The sequence below is a fragment of the Xiphophorus maculatus genome, chromosome 3 (assembly GCF_002775205.1).
Source record: "Xiphophorus maculatus strain JP 163 A chromosome 3, X_maculatus-5.0-male, whole genome shotgun sequence".
NCBI classification, from domain to species: Eukaryota; Metazoa; Chordata; class Actinopteri; order Cyprinodontiformes; family Poeciliidae; genus Xiphophorus; species Xiphophorus maculatus.
Window position 1 is genome coordinate 25,650,550 of NC_036445.1, and position 23,358 is coordinate 25,673,907.

The following is a 23,358-nucleotide window of genomic DNA, read 5'->3' on the forward strand; positions in this document are numbered from 1 at the left end:
CAATGCATTTCTCTCTGTGTTGTGCATTAAACAAAAAAGACATTCACAAATAGAGACTGCAGTGTATGTGTCACTGGTCCAGTCAGAAATAAAACCCAAGGTGACATTTTTCATTCACCTTAACCATGACTTAGAGGAACAGTTGATCTAAAACAAGAACCTGCAACCGTCTGTCTGCATAAAGCGTAAATTCAATTTGATTGCCATCAGTCATGTACCTTAGAGAACGTGTCAAACTCAAGGCCCGGTTGCCAAATCTGGCCAACCGTAGCTTTTTATTTGGCCATCTAGACTCCAAATTACATCAATAACTCCCTCCAGTTTTTCACAAATCCTCAAAAATTCACACAAAATCAGTAGATCTCCACATTTTTTCTGATTTTACTGCAAACGTTCCTCAAGAAAACAAAGGGTTTAATTGATTGCTGCCTCAGCAAGGCATGAAGTTGACATGAAGTTATAGTACATGATCGATGCGGCGAGTAATATTAAGTCACATTTAACATCATATTAGCGCAAATATTGCAAAAAGTACTTAAAAATATTTCTAAATAAGTATCACAAGGTATGTAATTTTGGATACAAAAGGGGAAAAAAAACACAAAACAATCATAAAATCCCAAAGGGACAGCTATTGATTAATATTTTAGCAGTTTAATGGGATTTATCAATACATTCTGGTGCAACCGGCCCTTTAAGAACATTCAGATTTTTGATATGGCCCAAAAATAAAACTGAGTTTGACACCCCTGCCTTAGAGCAAGAATTGATGGAAAGCAAAATCCATGACAGCTGCAGCTCTGCAGCTAACTAGCAGGATTTTCTCTTCAGTCTTCATGTCGTCTTAGTCCGATGACATTTTCTGAAGGCCGAGGTTGCAAAAATAAAAGGTAGCTGATTTTTTTCCACTTTTAAAAATGTCAGTGAGGCTTCTACCATGCAAGTTTGCTTATGAGTTGGGAATTTGTTCTTAGAATTGATGGTTGACTCCTTTCCACTTCTTCTCTTTCTGCTTTATCCATCTTGTAAACTTAATTTCCCATAAAAAGTTTCATGGCTAACCAACCCTGCAGGAGTGTAAATCCAGTGGCCTGGGAAAGAAGCTGCGGGCAGCACTGCACTGCGACAAGGTCGCAGAGACACTTCTCTATGCTCTCACTCATGCATAGAAAAGCATCGCTTCTCACCAGAGAGAGAAGCGAGGATCGTCTTTCCTGACTCAACCAAGTCGGCCAGTTAAAGTGTTGCTGTCGTGGGAGAGCTGAAACAAGTTCGCACAAAGATTCCTTGAAGATTTTGGTCCATATTGATTTGAAAGCTGTAGAACCATGATTAGTTTCTCCTGCTGAACGATGATCTCCCAAAGATCCGCTATTGTCTGAGATCGGTACGTTGTGGTCATGAAGGCGTAACTACGGTCAGCTTGTGAAGGCTGTTGTGTTTGAACGGTGCGCAATTCAAGCTAAGGAGAACAAAGTTTGCTAGAAAATTATCCTCCACCCTCTTACACCACCACCAGAAGGCTGAGCTGTTCCATACAAGGAACAATGGAGCGTTGCTTTCATGTTGCTTACACCAAATTGTCACTTTACAATCTCAATGTTGCAGCTGCAATTGAGACTCATCAGACCCAGCAACTTTTGTTTTCAACTTTCCAGTCTGCTGTTGGCTAATTTTGGTTAGCCTTTATGAGCTGCAGCCTTGGCTCACTGGTCTTCTGCAACAGTAGGGCATCTACTTCAAGGTTTCAGAGATAGTTTCCTGCATATCTTAAATTTAACAAGCGGTTATTTAAGATACTGTCGTTTTTTCTATCATTTTAAACCAGTCTGACTCATCATCCTCTGACCTCAACAAGTCATTGTTATCCAAATATCTGCCACTCTTTGGATTTATTTTTTTTCCCTTTTTTGCTTCATTTTCTGTAAATTTAACAGCTGGTGGTGTGTAAAAATCCTAGCAGTTCAGCAGCTTCTGAAACACTCGGTCCAGCCTGTCATCCTCCGTCTTCCCCATTCAAATGTTTAGCTTGGACTTTACCAGGTTGTCTGCAGTGGGTCTACATGAATAAATGCATAGAGTCGTTGAAGAGACTGAACTTCGGTATCATTGTACCTCATCAAGTACCCTGAGAGGCTGTCTGGATGCTACAGACAGCTGGGCTTTCACTTCAGTTTCACCTTTTCCTTCCTGCTAGCCCTGGTTATTTCAGTCTAGTAACTCTGGCATAGAGGAGAATACAAATTAATTCTAATGTGCATTGGAGAAGGAGCACAGTGGATAGACTGGTTATCTTATTGTGCTTAAGCACGGCCAACGCAGAGCTGCGTCTTTTTTCCCATCCACTTTTCTTTCCCAACCATCATGGCATTTGATTGAGAAACCTCAAAGGTCTCAACCAGACTACCTCAGTAATGGTTTGTGAACTGGCTAAGCTCTCAGTCTGTGTCTATTTAACTCTGGCTGTTAATAGGTTGAAAACAAAGCGAATCTTCAACTGAATTGCTCAGAGCAAAACATTTTGTTCAAAGCCCAGACATACACCTCGCCTATGCTTAAAAAATACTTCTCATCATGATGAAAAAAATGTTAGAAAAACGTAACTGGCTTGGCTAAATACAGCCAAAAATAATTGGCATGGAAATCTTTCTTTTGGTTGTATTTGTGTTTCAAAATCGTATTGGTCATAAAACAAGGAAAAGGGAGTGTAAACAGTGGCATTTCTCCACTATTAATATGTCTTACAGAAACGAGGCACAGGTGATGTAGAAAACACAGAGGTACGCATCACTTAATGTTCCATCAAAGCAAATAAAAGGAGAAAAATTGTTTTCAGTCACTTTCACAGACCTGTCTTAATGAAGCCATAAAACGGTAAGGCATAAAAGTGATCAATGTCACAAATGCTGTTTTGACAGATTAATGAGACTATTTAATGTGATACGTCTCACTTCTGAAAAGGGCAGATGAAATGATGAACACAACCTCGCCGTGAATACGACAGACGCTCCGATGTAATCGGTAAAGCTGGAGGGCATTGGCTGACGACCTTCTGGTGTTCACTCCTAAAATCACAGCCTGATCCAACCAAAGGAGGATGGTTCTAGATAAAGTTTCGTTAGCTCCAAATGTTTGTGATGGTAGACTACAGTTTTCCTGACATGTCTTCCAAACCACGGGTCTGCAACCAGATAACGTCTAATGCTTGTTGTAATGTTAGTGTAAAGCTATGAATGGAAAGGCGCTGTATAAATTCAGTCCATTTACCATTTAATGTGCCGTAGTTGACAACTTGTCGACTTGCCAAGCATCCACTTCTTTTAGTCGACGTAATGCTCTTTTCCTTCAAGGACGTCTGGGTTTCGTCATATAGCACTTTTTTATTTAACTGAAATAAAGTGGTGAGCATCTTGGATCTGGCAACCAATCATCTTTGTTTCATACCTCATGCTCCATTTATCTACTTTTTCACATATAAAAGAGCTTTATTCTCACCTGACTTTTTACCCGCCTTTGGTATGTTGGACTCCTGCTTAACTTTAAATTAACACTCCAGCATTTTGTTTGAATATTTTCAAGAGATAAATTGCATTTCCTGACGAGAAGCGGTCATGTGCACGTACAAATTAAGAAATTCTTTCACATTCTTGACATTTGTTTGCCAAGTTAGAGGCCACAAAAAAATCTATTAACCCGAACTGTCAGGGTGTAGTAAGACCAAGGGAAAAGCCAAGTCTCACGAACATTCCTGCAACAAAGAACACTCACATCGAATGTGAACTTTAACCCTGACAACTGTCTTTCTGCGGATCACTTCAAATGGCCGTGTAAGACCATAAATTTAGTCAATGTAGACTTACACAGGTGCCGGCCTGGTATCTCTAAACACAAAGTGACGTTTGAGTTGTTGTTGTTCAGCTGTTTATCTAAACGCATGACAGCAAGACGTGATAAGAACTCCTTAGTGTGAGAGAGCAAAGAGCTTTACTATGGAAGATATTAATTTAGATATTCAGAGAGGATTTAAAATTTAAAATCTTTGATTCAATAAAGTTACAAGCTTCATAAGAAAGGAAGATGAATGAATGTGGAAATGTTTGTAATGATACAGGTAGCGACTAAAGTGATGTGTTTTCTAGAGTTTTAGATCTGGCAACATAAGCTAACCTTCTTTAGCCTTTACTGAGCATCTGAACTGACCTGAATCTGTTCCCTGATCTCAGATCTGATTGGTTGACCAACTTCCAGCTGTCCAGTCAAATGGAGAGGTAAAATATTCTGTGTTTGTGCATCCAGAGGTCCAACAAGCTGCGACAGAAGAGCTGTGCCAAGCTTCTTCCTTAGAGCGCCCCCTACTCTGTTTAAACAGACATGATGCAGAGACCGTCTTCTACACATGGACTCCGCGACAGTTCAAACAGCAATGACACGGCCCTGCAGTAAGGTGTCATGTAATTTCTATGGTGCTGGTGAATTTGAGGTGTCGAAAAGTAGTTTGGGGTTTTATTCCAATTCCATTTTCTTACAATTCCCCTCCAAGACCAAGGTTAGAGATTAGGATTTAGAATTAGGCCATGAAGACTTTATATATAATGCCAAAGAAATAATATGATGACCTCCTAGGAATTCTTAAATTTAATTCAGATTTTAAATTACTACAATTTGAAGTGTTGTTTTCTTATTCATTCTTCTACTAATAAATAAGAGGTTTAAATTTTTGCTGTTTTTTCTGTCTGAAAGGTTGTTTTTTTAAATTTCCGTTTTACTTTGTCTCTTTGTTTAAGTTCATCAGTAGCAACTAAATATTTGCCGGTTATCAGGTTATTACTGTTTGTACTTTAATTAAAGTACCAAATTGTGTGTTGTGTTTCTGGAACAAATTCTGTTTCTGGATAATATATAATATGGAGGCCTAAAAGGGACAAAAATAAGTAAATTCATCATTAGTTTAATGTACCATGAAATATATAAAGTATTAAATGTTGAAATAGCTTATATAATAGACAATTCATTTGCTAAGTGTCATCAAATTATTAAAATGCAAACTTAGAACACCAGATCCAGATAAGTTTATTTAATAATTTCATGCTTCCTGTTCTGGCATCAAAGAATTCTAAAGAGTTGCACATGTTGTTTTTGTGTACTTTGACATATTTATCCACAAGTTGGCCTTTTGTAATTGAGCCTTCATGCTCCTCTGGCAAAATATGCAGCGATTTTATAAAACTTAAGTAATCACATATATACAAGCTGTTTTGATTGAAAGGGGTCCGTTAAAAAGCAGCGCTGTGCAGACAGAAATTAGTCTAAAAAAGCCCAAGTGATTTGACACAATGAGCCAATCAGTCTCGTTCTAGCTCCGCGTGGCGGCAGAACTCCGTTTGGCCTAAAGCGAGTTCTTCACAGGCCGTTTCCCTCCTGTTACACAATCGAAGCCGTCGAGATCCTGCAAAGACTTGCAAGAAGCGGCTGTTGCGTAATACGGTGTGAGGAAAAAGGAGAGGCAGACACACACGCGCGCCGACAGACAGAGAGGAGAGAGACGGGGAGTGATGCTGAACTACAATTACATCCCTCCTGCAGTACTTTACAGACTAAAACACATGGAATAATATACGGCCTTTAAATTTCAGACAACATAACCTTTCATTTAAAAAGAGACAGAATGCAACAAAACAGAATGAAACGGTGCAACAAAATGTCAGTTTTAATTGCCCCTTTGCTGGTTGAAGGTATATAAGCTCCTGTTGCTTGCCAGCTGCATCTAAAAACACTTATCTCTGGTTATATTAAATAATCAAGATAGAAAAGCTTTTATGATATGGCGGCTATATATGCAGGCCAGCACCTGGAAGAATCCATTACCTCTCGAAGCAGAGACAGCAGCATATATGAGCAATTATATCTCTCTGAGCCGTCCATTACTCAAGGCTATTTCAAATCATTATACTTATAAATTCATAATGTTGTTTTTTTTTTTACATGGCGGTGATGTGGAAAAACAAATGGGACTTATTAGATTGAAAAAAAAAACAGTATGTTGACACAAAAAACAATTCACCATACGGTTTCTCTTCGCGACTCATAAGGGTATGACACCAACCTTCTGTTCTTTCTGTATATTGAAGGTATTATCTATCAAGACGACAGATCATTCACACACAGATTTTCCTTTCTGAGGTAATGTCCAATCCAATTTTTTAGAAAAAAAAATAAGAAAAGAAAAAAACATAAATGTGTCGGTGGGGTTGTCAGCCAGACCAATCACGGTGGAGATGGGAGAAGTCCACCCACGATGAAAATCTTCACGGGGCCACCGGCTGAAAATTTGGTTCGGCCATCGTCTTTATTAACTGATAAAAAAAGACAATCTTCCAATTTCGGAGGCAATACCCGAAGCTCGGATTTTCATCTCGCTGACTAACATCTTTGAAAGCGAGGAGCAATATTACCTTCTTCTTGCACATAAACATTTTCCCATCTAAACAGTGGATTTGTTTACCTGTTTCACGGTCATACAAACATTGCATAGATTTTATGGTCTATGTGTTGGAGAAACAGTTACAGTCGAAATAACAAAAAGTTATGTTCTATATTCTTAAAAGTACCTAAAATGAAAAACGTATTTATAGAAAAGTTTGGTGTGGGGGGGGGGGGGGGATCAATCAATGTTTTAAGGTAGTTGATAATCATTTATTGCCAAAGGTTGGTGTTAGGGAGCCAATACTGAATAAATAAGACAACTTTCAAACAGAACCATTGTTAACCATTACTCATTTTCATTAGCTGGTTCTGTGGTGTACCTCAGGGATCACTCCTCGGTCCCCTTGTATTCTCCTTTTTAACGCTGCCTTCGGGTCAACTTATTCAAAAAGATTTTATACACTGTCTATGAAGACGACTGAAATAGGATACTGAAATCTGGAATTGGCTTTTAAGGAAAACAAAATTGCGCATGGTAAACAATATTATGCGCACCATGTCTCGACTGCTGCATCTCAAAGTGGAAATGCAACTTTTGTATACCTTCCTACCTTTACTCCCAGTTGGATTCTGTAGCAACATTTACTAGGTCACAATATGTGACAAACAATATTTAGATATTTAAACTCAGAGTATTGCTGTTTTCTAACTGTTGAATGTCTACGTCTCTGTACATTAAAACCACACTTTGGACTTTGGTATATGTGAATGTGACCGCCTTTGAAAGTGTCATAATTTCAATGTTGTGGTAAACATCTAAAAGACAGAATGTACTTGTCCTCTCTTTAAAAAGTTATACCCTTTAAAAGAAACAGTACACTAATAACAAAAAATAGGAATTATTAATATTTCTTAAAATAGGATGAATACAAAAGAAAAAAAAAGAATGACCCAGTAACCTAACCTGAAACCTGAAATTGACATTTGAGCTAAGCACAGTCCTTCATATGCGAGGGGATTTCACGACACTAGTACAGCTCCATTTAGCTCTATAACCCCTGTAAGACTTCTTCAAAATAAAGGTTCTATTTAGAGTGCAGTGACTAATAAAAAAAAAGTGGATGTGAGGAGTCAAGTAAACAGTGTGGCTCAATTTACTTCTCTTTTTACTGCAGCATCTACATTTTATTGCCTAATTCTTTCCACAAAGGCAAATAATGAATTCAAGGTCAGGCAGTGAAGCAGACAACATGAGACTTCCAACAAGCACAGATCCTCCCTTCCTCTCCGGCAATCAACTTACCTGTTTATTTTCATTATAAGGATTTTACACCTGTAGATCCTGACTTCTCTCAGGTGGCTTTATAATACTTAGCTTAGCCGTATTGCAACACAACCGTTCTTTGAGCTGCCTTTAATTTTCCCTAGTCTGACTTCTCAACCTTTGGAAATTGAAATTTGAGAGATTAGACAGAGCATTAAATGAGGATGGAGCATAATCATTGGAGATAATTGAATCGTTGTATAAACTACCTAGCGTAACTAGGATTATGAATAATAACAGTCTTCATATTTTGCCGTATACACAGATTGTCTCTTAATATTTGAGTTAAATCAGTTTAGGGTGGGACTGTCACGGAAGAGAGAGTCAAGTCACAAACATTGTATTTTTCAAAGGTTCGATGCTTCATTGTTGCTCTAGAATAGATAGGTAATGCAGGACATTTGAAAAGTAGCAATTTAGAACTCCCATGATCCATTGCCACAAAGGCAGGGGTTTTAATCTGTTTGATTTTTGACATCGAGGCCTTTTAGGCAGACAAATGTTATAAAGTGATTTTCAAAACTTTCTAACATTTCAGCATAGGATAGCTGTGATGTCAGCATCCCATCATTTTATTTCTACGGATCTACGGATCAACTCGCTATCCACTAATGAAGTTGAAAAACTATTTGCTGGTAATAACTACCAGCTAAGCATTAAATGAGGAGAAAAGCTGTGCTGGTCTATGCTTTTCAAGGCCACCGAGTTAAGATACATAACCTACGTAGAAATCCAAACATGACGATGACTACCTTATTTACAAGCATCTACTAAACAAATCCTTTTACTGAACAGAAGAAAATGGGCTATTTAATCAGATCTTAAACAACGCAGTGTCAAAAACAAAATGAAAAACTGAAAACAAAGGTGTAGCTACTACAATTGTTGAATCATGCTGGTCAAACTTTGATAACAGAAACAGGCGCAGTTGTTAACGTTTCCTGTAAAAACACAGAGACCTCAACAAGTTTTCTGTAAACGGGGAAACAGCAACTTAGCAGATTAGATACGTAACAGATTGTTATCAGCATGCGCCCTCATCTCTGAGAATAAGTGAAGGTTAGCATTACGTTTGAAAACAAACGTGGCCGACTATTCTTTGTTATTTTCCACTTTTTAAAAATAACGTATACATATATTTAAATATGCATATATATAGATATGGTTCCCTCTTTGTCACAGTTGCTGTTTGAGCTCCTCGTATCGCATCCACTCTTTGCATCCCCTGCGTATCTGTGTGAGAACACACACAGTAAATCACATAGAGCTTCTATAACCGCGGCAAATATGTTCGATTTGATAAAGTCGCTCCGCAGCATATCGCTGCAAAACACACAGACGGATCTAGTTATCTGTCTGGAACATGTGACCCTCCCGTCTGCCATTGTGTGGCTCCTTTGTTTCGCTCGAGGTTTGCTCTTGTGCCCTTCAAACAACAGCTTATTTTAACTCTCCGACTGCCTGCAGTTACAGCACCGCGTTAAGAGCTACTGTGGAAGTCGGTTACGTAACGAAAGCGGGGCATGTTTGCATGCGCGTCGGGAGGAAGACAGGGGCCCGGGAGGGACGAGGAGATGAGGAACAACCATGTATTTACACCCAGCAATCTGCAAGTGAAAGTATGTTGTTGGTCTGAGGAGATATGAGGCCAAATGTCAGCAAGTGTTACAATGGAAAGCAACACTGCTTAAACAAACTGGGACGTCAAACCTCAACGACAGTTTTTATTTTTTTCACTTTTATTTTTCAGTTCTATTTTCTATTTTTATATATAACTTACTTTACATGTTTCAAGGTGCAATTTTGAAACTCTTCATGCTTTCAGCATTTTGTGTTGTTTTCCACAGAGGCCATCAGTACTTCATACATGCTAAGCATACACACAAATACGCCTACATGTTTTGGTCTTTTAGTGATGCATTTGTTTGTTCAAATCCTTTTAAATTATGTATGATGTTTGTGAATGTAGTTCATGGCAAAAAATTACATTTACAGTGAATTTTCTCTTATCCTAATATTTGGATAAATGCCCAAATTTTCATGTTTCACACTTTTCAGCTACAAATTTCTCTTATTCGTGAAGATGTTGATGTTTTGGGAGAGCTTCTTTGTTAGCAGGCAAACTCTGATGTCAGATTAGCTGCACTGTGTTTCAACATCTGGCCAGTTTCTGATAAACTTGAGCCTTGGTGGTTGTTACATCGTTCCTAAACAGTGTAATCAAATACAGTTCGAATCCGACGGTGAAAACTTGGACACATGGGGTGTTCCCATGAGACGAAGGTCCTAAACAATCATCAAACTAGTTTTGGAGTACGTCTCTGATAGCCTCGCTCAAGCCTCAATCGCATAGAAATGAATGGAATATAGGATAATATTATAGGATTCTTTGCACATAAAGCAACAAATTTAAATGAGTTCTATCGTCTCTGGTAAGAGTTGCAGACAAATATCCAGCCGAAATCAAGCCAAGTTGTTTTTACATTTTGGACAGTCAAACTGTCTTCCCGGTCCAGTGTTAAGTGTTCTGTACTAGATTAAAGATTAGTTTAGTCTTTGAAAGGGTGAACTTGCATTCTCATGCCACTATCAATATAAAGCGGTAATAAAACTATAACATTATAATGTATCGCAATAATTACAATGGCAATTTATCGTCCAGCAAAATCAATTTTCGTGACCAGCCTGCTTGTGCGAGTCATTTCGGTTTTGACGTTTGGATGTTGCTAAAGGAAAGTTGAAAAACTGATGATGATTTTCCATGCAGACGAGTTTCTGTACAGCAGCTTTAACAAACAATCTAGTCTGAGTTTCACAACACTTACTTGTTATTGTTTTTTTCAGATTCTATCGATAGATATGATCCAGAGCATAAAAATACCCACTCTGCACCAGCTCCACTTGGAGAAAACCCCGGAGCTTGTTTCACAGGCGGCTGAACAAAGACACCAATCTGACGGGTCCAGCACAGAGAACAGTGAGCATTAATGAGCTGGAGCTTATCTACCTAATGAAAGAGGTCCTCCTTGCATTTTAACAATGTTTCCTCTGCGAGTTATTGATCCGTAAAGTTTGACCCCCGAGGAGGAGATGTGGAGCTCTTAGTGATTTTCAGAGGATGATGTCTCTTTCGTGCTGACTCATATCTGGTGTGCAAGAATAAGCTAACAGTTTAAGACACTTTACAAGCTACACTTTCGCTAAAGAGCCTCCACTGTGACCATGATTTCAGCCTTTTTTGTTTACACGTCACCAATTCTCAGAACAATTGGAGGCGACTCAGCTGATGCTGCAGATTAGGTAGAGAATTGGATGATGAACAGCATGATTTAACTGCTTTAGAAAAACATTTAATATTTAGAGATAACATTTCATTATGAGGGAATAATAAGGCAATCAATACTAGGGAGCTAAATTGTGGTCAGACAGTAATTATCAAAGATTTATTGATTACCATAAGCTTCCTCTAAATTATAATAGCTCTTAATTTAGCGTCAGAGGTTAATCGCAATAAAATTGTCATAAACTATAGCTGATATATGGCCAAATGTTATTCCAATCGGAGCTCTCGTTTTTTTTTTATTGCTTTCCGAGAGTCAGAATTGATTCGTTATTTAAAACTATACACACATATACTCTGAACCGACCTCGGAATACATATATACAGTATATATATATACAGTATATACAGGGGTTGGACAATGAAACTGAAACACCTCTCATTTTAGTGTGGGAGGTTTCATGGCTAAATTGGACCAGCCTGGTGGCCAATCTTCATTAATCGCACATTGAACCAATAAGAGCAGAGTGTGAAGGTCCAATTAGCAGGGTAAGAGCCCAGTTTTGCTCAAAATATTGCAATGCACACAACATTATGGGTGACATACCAGAGTTCAAAAGAGGACAAATTGTTGGTGCACGTCTTGCTGGCGCATCTGTGACCAAGACAGCAAGTCTTTGTGATGTATCAAGAGCCACGGTATCCAGGGTAATGTCAGCATACCACCAAGAAGGACGAACCACATCCAACAGGATTAACTGTGGACGCAAGAGGAAGCTGTCTGAAAGGGATGTTCGGGTGCTAACCCAGATTGTATCCAAAAAACATAAAACCACGGCTGCCCAAATCACGGCAGAATTAAATGTGCACCTCAACTCTCCTGTTTCCACCAAAACTGTCCGTCGGGAGCTCCACATGGTCAATATACACGGCCGGGCTGCTATAGCCAAACCTTTGGTCACTCGTGCCAATGCCAAACGTCGGTTTCAATGGTGCAAGGAGCGCAAATCTTGGGCTGTGGACAATATGAAACATGTATTGTTCTCTGATGAGTCCACCTTTACTGTTTTCCCCACATCCGGGAGAGTTACGGTGTGGAGAAGCCCCAAAGAAGCGTACCACCCAGACTGTTGCATGCCCAGAGTGAAGCATGGGGGTGGATCAGTGATGGTTTGGGCTGCCATATCATGGCATTCCTTTGGCCCCACACTTGTGCTAGACGGGCGCATCACTGCCAAGGACTACCGAACCATTCTGGAGGACAATGTGCATCCAATAGTTCAAACATTGTATCAGGATGACAATGCACCAATACATACAGCAAGACTGGTGAAAGATTGGTTTGATGAACATGAAAGTGAAGTTGAACATCTCCCATGGCCTGCACAGTCACCAGATCTAAATATTATTGAGCCACTTTGGGGTGTTTTGGAGGAGCGAGTCAGGAAACATTTTCCTCCACCAGCATCACGTCGTGACCTGGCCACTATCCTGCAAGAAGAATGGCTTAAAATCCCTCTGACCACTATGCAGGACTTGTATATGTCATTCCCAAGATGAATTGACGCTGTATTGGCCGCAAAAGGAGGCCCTACACCACACTAATAAGTTATTGTGGTCTAAAACCAGGTGTTTCAGTTTCATTGTCCAACCCCTGTATATATATATATGTATATATATATATATATATATATATATATATATATATATATATATATATATATATATATATATATATATCAGTGTTTATATTTGCATTCTAGACTTCGCTGCTGTGGAGGGCAGAGATTTTTATTTATTTATTTTTTTCAGCAGCAGGAGAGAGAGCTGCTCAGCGTAAGGGGATGTAATCTACCTAAACAGCCAAGATGGAAACACACTAAAAGCCAAAGTCCACACACACATAGTAAATATGAATCTTAAAAGGAAAAGACACACCTTTACATGTAGTATTCCTAATAATCTCTGCTTTATGACAAGTTAAAGCAGATATCTTTGATATTGCGCTGTTACTGCCACCTACACCATTATTTTTTTTTTTGTTCTTTTTTGATGCATAAGCGAAAAGCACCAGCTGCATTTTGGATCAGTTTTCAAGTAAACATGCTTATTTTGCAAAAAAGCCTTTTAACTATTTTGCGTCGACAGAGTAAAGTTGGTGAAACTAACGTTGGCTGCTTAATGAGGCACAATAAGCCTGCAGTCTGGTTCATGACTTAAATGCAGCTCACTGTTTGTTAGCCATAGTTTCAAAACAGAATTATTTTAATAAAAGTGATGCGTGGCATCCATTTAAATTCAGTGCCATGACTTATTATGATGTTGTTGTTTTGTCTTGTTTTTTGAAAGCGGATGTATTTCCAAACAGATGAATTTTCCTTTCTTGTAGACGAGGGACTGATGTAGGAATGGCTGCGCTCCATTCGGACAGAGAAACTGCCTGTCACTCCAGGACTTTTTGTACTTTTTGTGAAAAACAAAATTAAGTATAGGAAAAGAATATGTTAGCAATTATAAAATTGAAACTCCTGCGGCCAGAAGATGCCTCTCCTTTAAAACAACTCAATAAAGAAGCTGCAAACTTCATTAAATGTCAGGCTTTGAACTTCGGGATATGTTATACGAGTAAACATTTTATGTAGCTTCGGGTCGATTTCTGGTTTCTTGGTATACCGACATTTTACAAATTTGGTTTCAAAACGATATCTGTCGTACCGTTCCTTACAGCGAGAATTCAAAAGGTTCCAGAAGAGCCAGAGATTTTTCCAGATGTACGGAGAAGAATAACGCTGCACTTCCCTTCCCCTATTTGTTCCTGCCCACAGCTGGTCAGCTGGCTGAAAGAAGGCCACTACACTGTTCCTTTGCTTACAATAAAGGCAGATCTGGAATGACAGAGAATTATCCTGGTGGTGAAAAACATGGAAAGTCTTCAGACAGAAACTCAATGAATACAACCCATCACTGTCAGGGCAAATCAACCCACCAGCAGACAGACAAACTAATTATGCGAGCTTACACCAGTTTATGTTGCACTATGAAGATCAGACCAGCAAGAAAGGATGATATTCTGAGAAATGGGTATTTTTAAATAGGTGTGATTATAGCCTGTATTTTGGCTCAAGGCTATAATTCAAAAATAACACAACATCCAAGTATCCATTGTCTATAACCATCTGTGTTTTTAAATGAAAAAAAAAGAGGTCAAATGATATATTTTTTTATTCTGTAATCTATTCATATTTTTAACCTTTACTTTACCAGGATAAAAACCCACTGAGATTAAAAACCTCTTTTTCAGGGGAGTCCCTGCCAAGAGGCAGCAACAACGATAACACACCAAATATTTAATAAATCAAAAAATCAAAAAATACCCTGCACTGCGATGGACTGGTGACCTGTTGACAGCTGGAGGTAGGCACCAGCACCCCTGCTGACCCCAATGAGTAAAGAAAATGGATGGATGGAAAATATCCTGAAACTCATATTTTTACCTCACCACTTCATGCCTACCTTCCTTTGGCTTTTATAAATAGGTAGCCTTTCTTGCTATAAGCTAAAAAAGAAACAGTTCTGGAAAAGCAAGTCAAACAAAAATAATCGCAGCCACTATGTTCAGTTAAAATTGCTGAAAATAGCTTTGCTTTACTAAAGTAACCAACATGAAGGCGACTGTAACAGAGCCACTGTGACTGCAGTCCAATTACAAACACATATTCTCTTGCAGGCTGCAATCCAAAGTGTTTAAGTAGTCTCAAGTGTGGTGCTGTTTCTCTTTTGTCTTCTTGAAGCCACAAACACACATGATGGGCAATTTATGCAATATGTCAGTCACTACCCAGCATTCCTTCTGAAACGCACGAGCCACAAAACAACCGGATTAATCGTACAATACAATAAGACCAATCACAACAGGAACAACCACAGTGGGGTTATATTCACACTTCCTGACAGCTTGAACTCATCCTTAACTACATCAAAGGTTGAGCTAAGACTAGCAGTTACCTTGGTAAAATATGTACCAAACACAGGAATTGTTTTCTCATTAAATGTTTTGTTTTTGTACGTATTTCTACTGACAAGAAATGTATATCCAAAGTCAGCAACAACCCAAGGAACTGACACACGGAAAGAAATCAAAGCAAATTGCTGCACAAAAGAAGACAGGGGGAAAAAAACTACTGAACATAATTCAGAAATGCAGTAAGTATTTTGTGGAAAAGCTTCTTTTTGGCAATAATTTCCAAGTACCAATAGGGATTTTTAAAATAACAACTTCTTGTAATTAAGTCTAGAAACTATGCTTCCATCATCTTTTTTGCAAAAAGTGTTATGCTTTTTTTTTTTAAACTTACAAATGGAAATGAAATTGTTTCTTTAAACACAGCAAATTTCCTAAAGCAGATATTTATCAAAATTACGAGCTGTCGTTTTTCAGAAGGTCATAGAGCGCTTCTTACTCTAACAAGTTTTATTCAGCTGCAGAGAGGAGAAAGACGTCTCTTTGGACTGTAAAGGTTGCGGACCTCTGGCCGGACCAGGAGGTTCTCACCGCCAAACTTTACTTTTGGCTCCACAGAGTTGGGCTGATGTGCAGAGCTCTTCCTTCTCTAAACATGGTGTGAGAAATAACATCTGAATAGTTTAGCTTTGGCCAAATCTAAACATGGTATGTTCCAATATTTGACTCTACAGACTAAGTCTTCTGCAGCAAACCTTAAGCTTTTCCTTCAGCAGAGGAGTCTTGTGCAGTGGGTGTGGATAGATGACATTATTGTTTTCATCAGAAAAATAGCGCTCTGTGGCTCTTGGACAGTTGTCAATTATTCTTTTGACTTCTCAGACATTTTATAGAGGAGCATTTGGCTGCAGCTGGGTTATGATAAAATGATATCCACTTCTGGATATGGCTCCCAAGGATTTCATTGGAACATTCGGAAATCTATAGAAATCCATCGGTAACCACTGCCTCTGTTAGGTTTGGTGACAGAAAGACTTTTTTTTTTTTGATGAAGGTTTCATTGTACCAACCGTACCACTGAGCTACACTTTGGTAATAAATCAGCTATTGATTTGCACACCACAGCATGAACAATTTGTACACAGTAACAGATTTCAGCCGGTTTTGGTTTTTGTACCTTTTTGCCATGTTACTTATCTTCATGAGTTTAATACTTATGATCAGCGTCAGTCCAATATTTAACCTGCAAATTCATTTATGGACTAATTTGCTTTGAATTATTCATGTGGATTACATGGGGTAGAGACAATTTCAGCATTAACATTAATCATATCACCAATCTCACCAGCGCGATACTTAAATCTAATTTTTTTTTTGGTGCAACCGCAAAAATGCTCAACTGCATCACTTGAACCATTTGCCACATCTTCAATAGCTGAAAAAGTCACAGCTCAAGCACGTGCTAGCAATCCTATTTTTGTTCTTTTTTTAAAAAAATACTTCCTTCAGCATGTTGTGTGGAAAAGCTCAGACAGACAATCATGACTCTGTGAGGAGCATGGCAGAAAATGTGACAGTTTTTGGAATCACACCTGCAGGTTAAGCAGCCAGACCAAACGCCATGTGATAAAACGTCTAAAATCAGCTGCTGCGTCTACGCTCGTCGTGCCAGAATCACTTAATCATCATGGCCGTCGTCACTACCCCTCACGGGTAGCGGCGGTAGTCTGGTTGGAGTTCCACGCGGTGAGTAAGCGAGGGCAGCTGTACGTGGGACCGGGCTGAGGGATGAGTTTCCGTTTCTGTCAGTTTTGTACACTCAGGCGTGACTGACCGCAGCAGCTTCTCTGCGCAGATAAACAATGTTTGGCCCCGCGGGCGGACGCCGTCTGTCTGGAACATTAGAGCGTCTTTGCTCTCTAACCGTAAGGAGATGAGGTTCGCGCTCGTCCAAATCGGTGACGCCGAGCAGACCGCGGTGCTTTCTGGCTCTCCTTCTCGCTCACAGCTGGACGTCTGCAGGAGGAATGTGGCGGACACGCAGCTCTTTGCTCTGCGCACGTATTTTGCTCTGGGATATTTTTCGGAGCCCCAGGAAGGCTCAAGAGGAAATTAAAAACCTCGAAGGTCCGATGATGTGTATAGATATTGCTCTGTTATTTCAAACCGATGTTTGCTGTGATTTGTTACTCGCCGGCTCGCCTATTCTCTTCGGTGGAGATTTACAGCCACATCAGTCCAGGCTTGCACTCTGAAAATTCAAACTGTGGCCTCTTGATTTAGATCTGGAGGACAAATAAAGAAAATATAATACTCCTGTACGGTTTTTGTTACCCTTACTCCATGCCACAGAGAGCTGTTAACTCCCACAGTAAACAGTCCTTTGTTTCTGCCTCCCACTCCACAATTACTGCCAAAGCTTTTGCACCTTTGCTTGAACACCACGACTGTGAAACTTCTCCTAATTACAGCTCTACAATACTCGCTAGTTTGGCACGTCACACATGAATGCGTACATTCAATCAGTTTTGGACCAGTCGAAGCAGACGGGGCGTTCTGAGAGTAGTCGATTTTAAAAGACAAGAAACAGGAGGCCCAGTTCAAACCTGGCGTCACTAGGTGTGTAGCAGTACACGAACATCGAAATTCAGTTTGTACGTTTTCTTTCAAATCGTGGATCGTTCATTTTCGATTTGCTTCAGTGAAGAGAAACAAATATGCATATTAAAAAAAAAAACAAAAAACAATCCAAAACAGAACTGCCTGAAGATGTAAGTTGATTTTTGCAAATTGTAAGAGGTGATAGCCACAAACTGACTGGATGGACAGACAAATGGATGACAGGAAAAAGAAAACATCTGAAAATTGACTTATTTTGATATTCACACAATCCAGTGTACAATATGTACCTAAATGAAAAATCCCCTCTGGTCTTTTTGATTCCTAGCAACAGTGCAAATCTTTTTTTTTTCTTTTGATTGCTGGAGTGCTGCAGACCGCTGGATTTGGACTTGAGCTGACTTTTCTCCAGCGCTAATTACGCTTTCATTCAGTTTAGTGCAAAGTGAGCTAAATATCGAATGACTGTTAAAAAATTTTTTTGCTTACGTAAAGTTTTGGGGACATCAGCGGGTCAATAACTGGGATTCGCCCGATTTGCATTTTCTTTGGGATTCACCTGGACAGCTAATTTTATTTTTCACAAACTCATTGACGACACTGTGCAAGATAGAAATGTGACAATAAATAATGAGGACCTTTGGTGGGCAGGGATTTGAACCCATATTATGGCACAGCAGTAAAACCAGCTGATGGTTGTCTTACACAAGTTATATAACTTAATGTCGCTGGAGATTCGGAATACAGACGATTTGTCTTAATCAAGAGTCACTTTATAATACGGTCTCCAAAGCGGATTCAATCGGCTCGCAACAAAAAGAGAAATGCCCGACACAGAAAAGTAGGATACCGATACCCAGTGGCGAATAAACCACTGACTGCTGAAAGAATGTCTTCTCTACTTATTTTTTTCCAATAAGTAAAACTATTTCATCAGCTGCAAAACATCTTTTGGAGGAATCCAGATAACTGTTTAAGCACTTTAAAAAAGCACCTACCAGCAGTGGTTCGTTTATTTTTTTACTCTTCTTAGGCAAAATTCAGAAAATGCCACTGCTTGAGGGGATGTTGAAATCCAGTTCAACTTGGGCTTTGACTGGGCCACTGTAACACAGATATATTTGCTTTAGTCTAAACAATTTTCCTTTAGGGTCTTTGTCCCACTAAGAGTTGAACCTCTAACCTAATCTAAAGTGCCTTGCCCCCTCTGACAGGTTTTGCTCTTTGGTGAAGAAGAGCACCCACACATGATACTGCCACCGCCATGTTTCACCTTGGGAATCGTGTTAGTTTTACAGAGAATAACTTGCATAGATATAGTCTGCATTTACTAAATTGTTTATTTCTGGAGGTATCATTTTGGGGGCTTTTATAGGCGTCAGAGGAAAAACAGAAATTCCTTTCACTTCACATTTACAGTGAACCCTTGTTTTTTGCGGGGTTAGGTTCTGAAAAGAACCCGTGATAGGCGAAATCCGTGAAGTAGTTACCTTTATTTTTTACAATTATTATACAGCATAATTAAATACTCTACATTGAAACCAAAGTACAAAACCTGTTTTCAGGCCCAAGCATTTTTTTAAACAACTATATCGCTTTCTTACAAATAACTACAGTAAAATAATCATTTTAGTCATCAATACGAAGTACAGTAGGACAAATTGTGACTCGCGTATTTCACACTCTTACTGTGACGCTGCGCCTGACTCCGCTTTCTAGTGGCTTTTCTAATGAAGCCTGTGTGTTTTATCGAGAGAAGAACATATATTATCGGTAGTTGTTGTCGCTCTTTTTTTCTTCTGGGCAAAAACATTTACCAAAATTGACGTATATTTAAATACCGTAACGTTATTGGCACACAGGTAGAGAAGAAGCGCGGAGACTGTTTAGCCAATCAGGACGCAGAACACAATGCACTGTGACAAAAAAAACACTGCACAATAAAACTCCGCGAGGCCGTGAAAGGTGAACCGCGTTATAGCGAGGGTTCACTGTACAACCACATTGAAGTCTGAATTTACAAAACTGTCAAACAAGATCATTTTTACCACTAAATATATAAAAAAATCATAAAACAGTAGGCATATTTCAACCCTACAGCGCCAATAGGTCACGACACAACCAGCGATGGCAAGAAATGCTCCACACAGCACCACACCTTGGGCAAATCCAAACAAAGTCCTCTGTGGCGATACACAGGTGGAGTTCCCGCTGTGCCGTAATGCAACTCAACCTGTCTGCCAAGAACAAGAAGAGACGCAGAGAGGGCGGGAAGTGAGCAAGAAGAGGAAGCGTGAGAGCAACGGAAGTGAACTAACCTCAGTTTGTCACCTGTAAACGGCAGATGTACCATGTGCACTCGGCGAGCAGGAGGAAAACAAACATCTCTCGGCACAGAAAGCTGAGAACGGGGAGGCGAAGAGGTTTCAACACGACCGCACGGCGCTCGTGAGCAGCAGAGGAATGCCGCGCGAGGCATGTGATTGTGTAAGCACACACCTCCCGACATTCTTCCCGCCGGCTGAGGCAAATCCTGTGAAATTTAGTGGAGAGCATGCCAACGGCCTTCCCCGCTCCGCTCAGGTATCTGTGGGCAAACTATGACGTTCTGCCCCTTCCCCCGCCCTAACTATGTGGAAGTAAGTCACGGCAAACGTTGAACGCTTTCAATCATTAAGCCCCACCGACGTGCCACTAAGGCGAACAAGAGATCTCTTCTTTGGCTCTAGTAAATCTGTGGAGCTCAATCAAAAGCAGCCACTCCTGTGTGAGTGCGTTATTTAAAGCACATGGAAAGCAACCGCAATAAGCAAATAGGAAACAGCTATTGCCGCCTGTTACGTCCCTGGGCCTTATGGGCTGGGTTGCAGGTGTGTTGATAAATATTTCTTTTTATGCACTTTAACCACTGCACGGTCTCCCGTTTTTTGTTAAGACCTTGACCCGGTCGTAACACCGCCGCTGTTGTTTACCGCACTAGAATCTCAAACGTGATTTTCAGGCGTCGCTGCAAAGAGACTCGGATGATTTGTCCCGCTATCAGTGTCATCGCAAGACTGGATTTTAGGTGAATCAAAAGAGCCAGTGTGCGTCCTACTGATGAGTGTTTGTCTTTTGTGTATTATTTGTATAAGTGTTATTGAAAGGTTAGTTTCTCACGGGCTTTACGTCGAACGGACAAGCCTCCCGATTGACAGCAAGCCAGTTTGTCCTCTGCTTGGCGCAAACCTGCGCCGTACGCAACAACAATAACAATAACAATGGGTTAGCAACTTTCTAGAAAAGCACAAAAACTGAAGTAGCAATCCACCAATCGACCAGATCGGATCAGAGTCTGTCCATGTTTCCCTTCATCGGCTCAGACTGGAGAGTGGCTGATGAAAACACTGAAAAATTAGATTTTTATTTATTTTTTTGGTAATTCATTATAAGCTTTAAAATTGTCAACTACTTTAATTTCCCGTCTATAAACACAACATTTTGGATAGATAGATAGATAGATAGATAGATAGATAGATAGATAGATAGATAGATAGATAGATAGATAGATAGATAATCAGTTTATAATCTCATGCATACTTATAAAATACAGAATACATACAATCATGTTACTATTTCTTGAATTGACTAGTGTCCCACTGATTCAAGCAGTACATTTCTGCGCGTACTCAAATGTACACACACAAATGGGTTGTAATTCTTGAAGAAACATGAATTTCAATGCTTTAAGGGTCTAATGCTAATGCTATGGCAGATTTAAGAAATCAGTATTTAAGAACAAAAGCTAAAGCACCCTTATTAGTGAGGCACAAAGAAACAGACTGGAATCAGACATTTTTTGCTCGAGCGCCTCCAATCTGGCAGTCAGCAGGTCAAACTGTGAAAACGTGTTTTTTTCTTCTTCTTTCCAGCACATGTGAAATCAGACCATTTGCTGTCTCTAAGACCATCAAACATCTCCAGTGATTTTAAACACGGTAGACGCATGTGTTTAAAATCAATCAGACGTAGGTTAGAGGCATGTGGTCCATTAGAAACACGTAACATATACTTCTATGTATAAATCTGGATTATGTTCAAATTAGAATGGTAAAACCACAGAGAAACACAGAAATTGGTCTCAACTGGGATCATCCTGATCAAAACATTTCTAGTTCAGATGAAATTGCATATCATTCTGATTATAAATAGAAACACACTCAGAATAATCCATTACCAACGGCTTTTGAGAATAAAACGGACACTGTGTGCATATTGTTTTGGGAAGGCAAATGGCACATGACCAAAAATGTGGGCACCATTGGTTAGAAGCAAAACCAGAAACAACCACCTGAAACACCAGCTATGGTCAGAGTCAGTTTTAAATCTTTCAAATTTAGACGTTGTGAAACTTCACAGTATTATTTCATGTCTCATGCTGCAAGATTAATGCCCTGCATGACTCGACCCATAATAATAAAAACATCGGCACAAGTAATGCTCAAACAAACCTCATTATATTTAATATTACTTGTATTACTATAGCTGATTGTTGGCCCACTTATTCCAGCTTTGCACACATTTCCGGTAGTAGCGAGTCAGGATTCTCTAACAAAACAAGGAAAATCCCCGAATGTAGTCGTACTTCGACGGGTTAAGGTAAGCCGAATTGAAGAAATATATAATATATCCTCAATAGTCTCTTAGTTTGGCTAAATACATTGAAGCTCGATGGCAGAGCTTAAACAATCGCTAAACTGTGCGATTTGTTAAGGAGGTTCGGAGCGGAAGTTAAATCTGGGAGGACGACGCTGGCACATGACAGACCAAGCGTAGTGACAGTTCGCTGAGATGCTTAAAGACACTTTACACTAAGCTTGTTACGTTTCGAAAAATAAATACATTAGCACATTTTAACAAAACAACAAAAAAATCCCATTTCGCGTCAGGTTTTTAAACGTCTTCTACGCTATACGCAAACAAGTCGACGTGAATAACATGTTTACTATGGTTACACCACGTAACCTCCGGTCGTAAAGATGTAAATCTACAACCAAACTGCACTAACACCCCCGTGTCGTGCTTGCGTGTGTTTGTCTACAACAACTGCTTTCTCACAACAGTGAATGTTATCAGTTTGTGTGCAACATACCCTTCTCCGGTTAGTCTGTGTCAAATACATCCACAGTTGAGTCTTGCACTGGATGTAAACCGAACTGTAAGTCTTCTTTCAGCAGAGGTTCACAGTGGAGTTATTATTGTTATTATTATTATATATATATATGTGTATATTTTTTCCTTTCACAGCATCGTTCAGAAGAGCGCCTTCCTCCCCCTTCCTCTCTGATTTATAAGCGGCTGCAGCTCTCACCCCCCACCAAAAAAGTGTCTCCGTTAGTTAAAAAACAGAAAGAAAAACAGCGTATCCGTGCTTCCTGATTGAGGTGAAGGAGCGATGATGATGTTTTGCAAGGGGTGGGGCGGAATGCAGCGTCGAGTCCGCCGAGAAACGAAGCCTTCAGAAGCGCGTCGGTGCACGTCTGAGCATGACTATTATGACTACAGCCAGGGTTGCGTGTGCTTTGCATTTTCTGTGTAACGTGTAGCAGTGTTTTTAACAGGATCTTACATACAAACAGCGCAATCAGCAGCACGGCGTGTACAGTCACTCCATACCAAGAAGTGTCAGAAGTTGCGCAATACGTCCAACTCAGCAAGACCTTGCCCGTGGGCACCGTCAGGTTAGATGGGGGGGGGGGCAGAGTGTTCTCA

The 23,358-nt window shown here is 39.8% G+C and overlaps 1 protein-coding gene across 2 annotated transcripts in view; it reads right to left on the reverse strand.

Annotated features, from left to right (window-relative positions):
* Window positions 1–23,053, reverse strand: part of mbp (myelin basic protein) — a 72,787-nt gene extending 49,734 nt beyond the window's left edge. Inside the window, exon 1 of one of the 2 annotated variants that reach the window (XM_023331630.1) lies at window positions 22,739–23,053. The gene's annotated coding sequence lies outside the window, so the exon portion shown is untranslated. Of the gene's footprint in view, window positions 1–19,925; window positions 20,108–22,738 lie in introns of those variants that run through there. The other variant, XM_023331632.1, reaches the window with a different exon arrangement.
* Window positions 23,054–23,358: the final 305 nt, after the last annotated feature.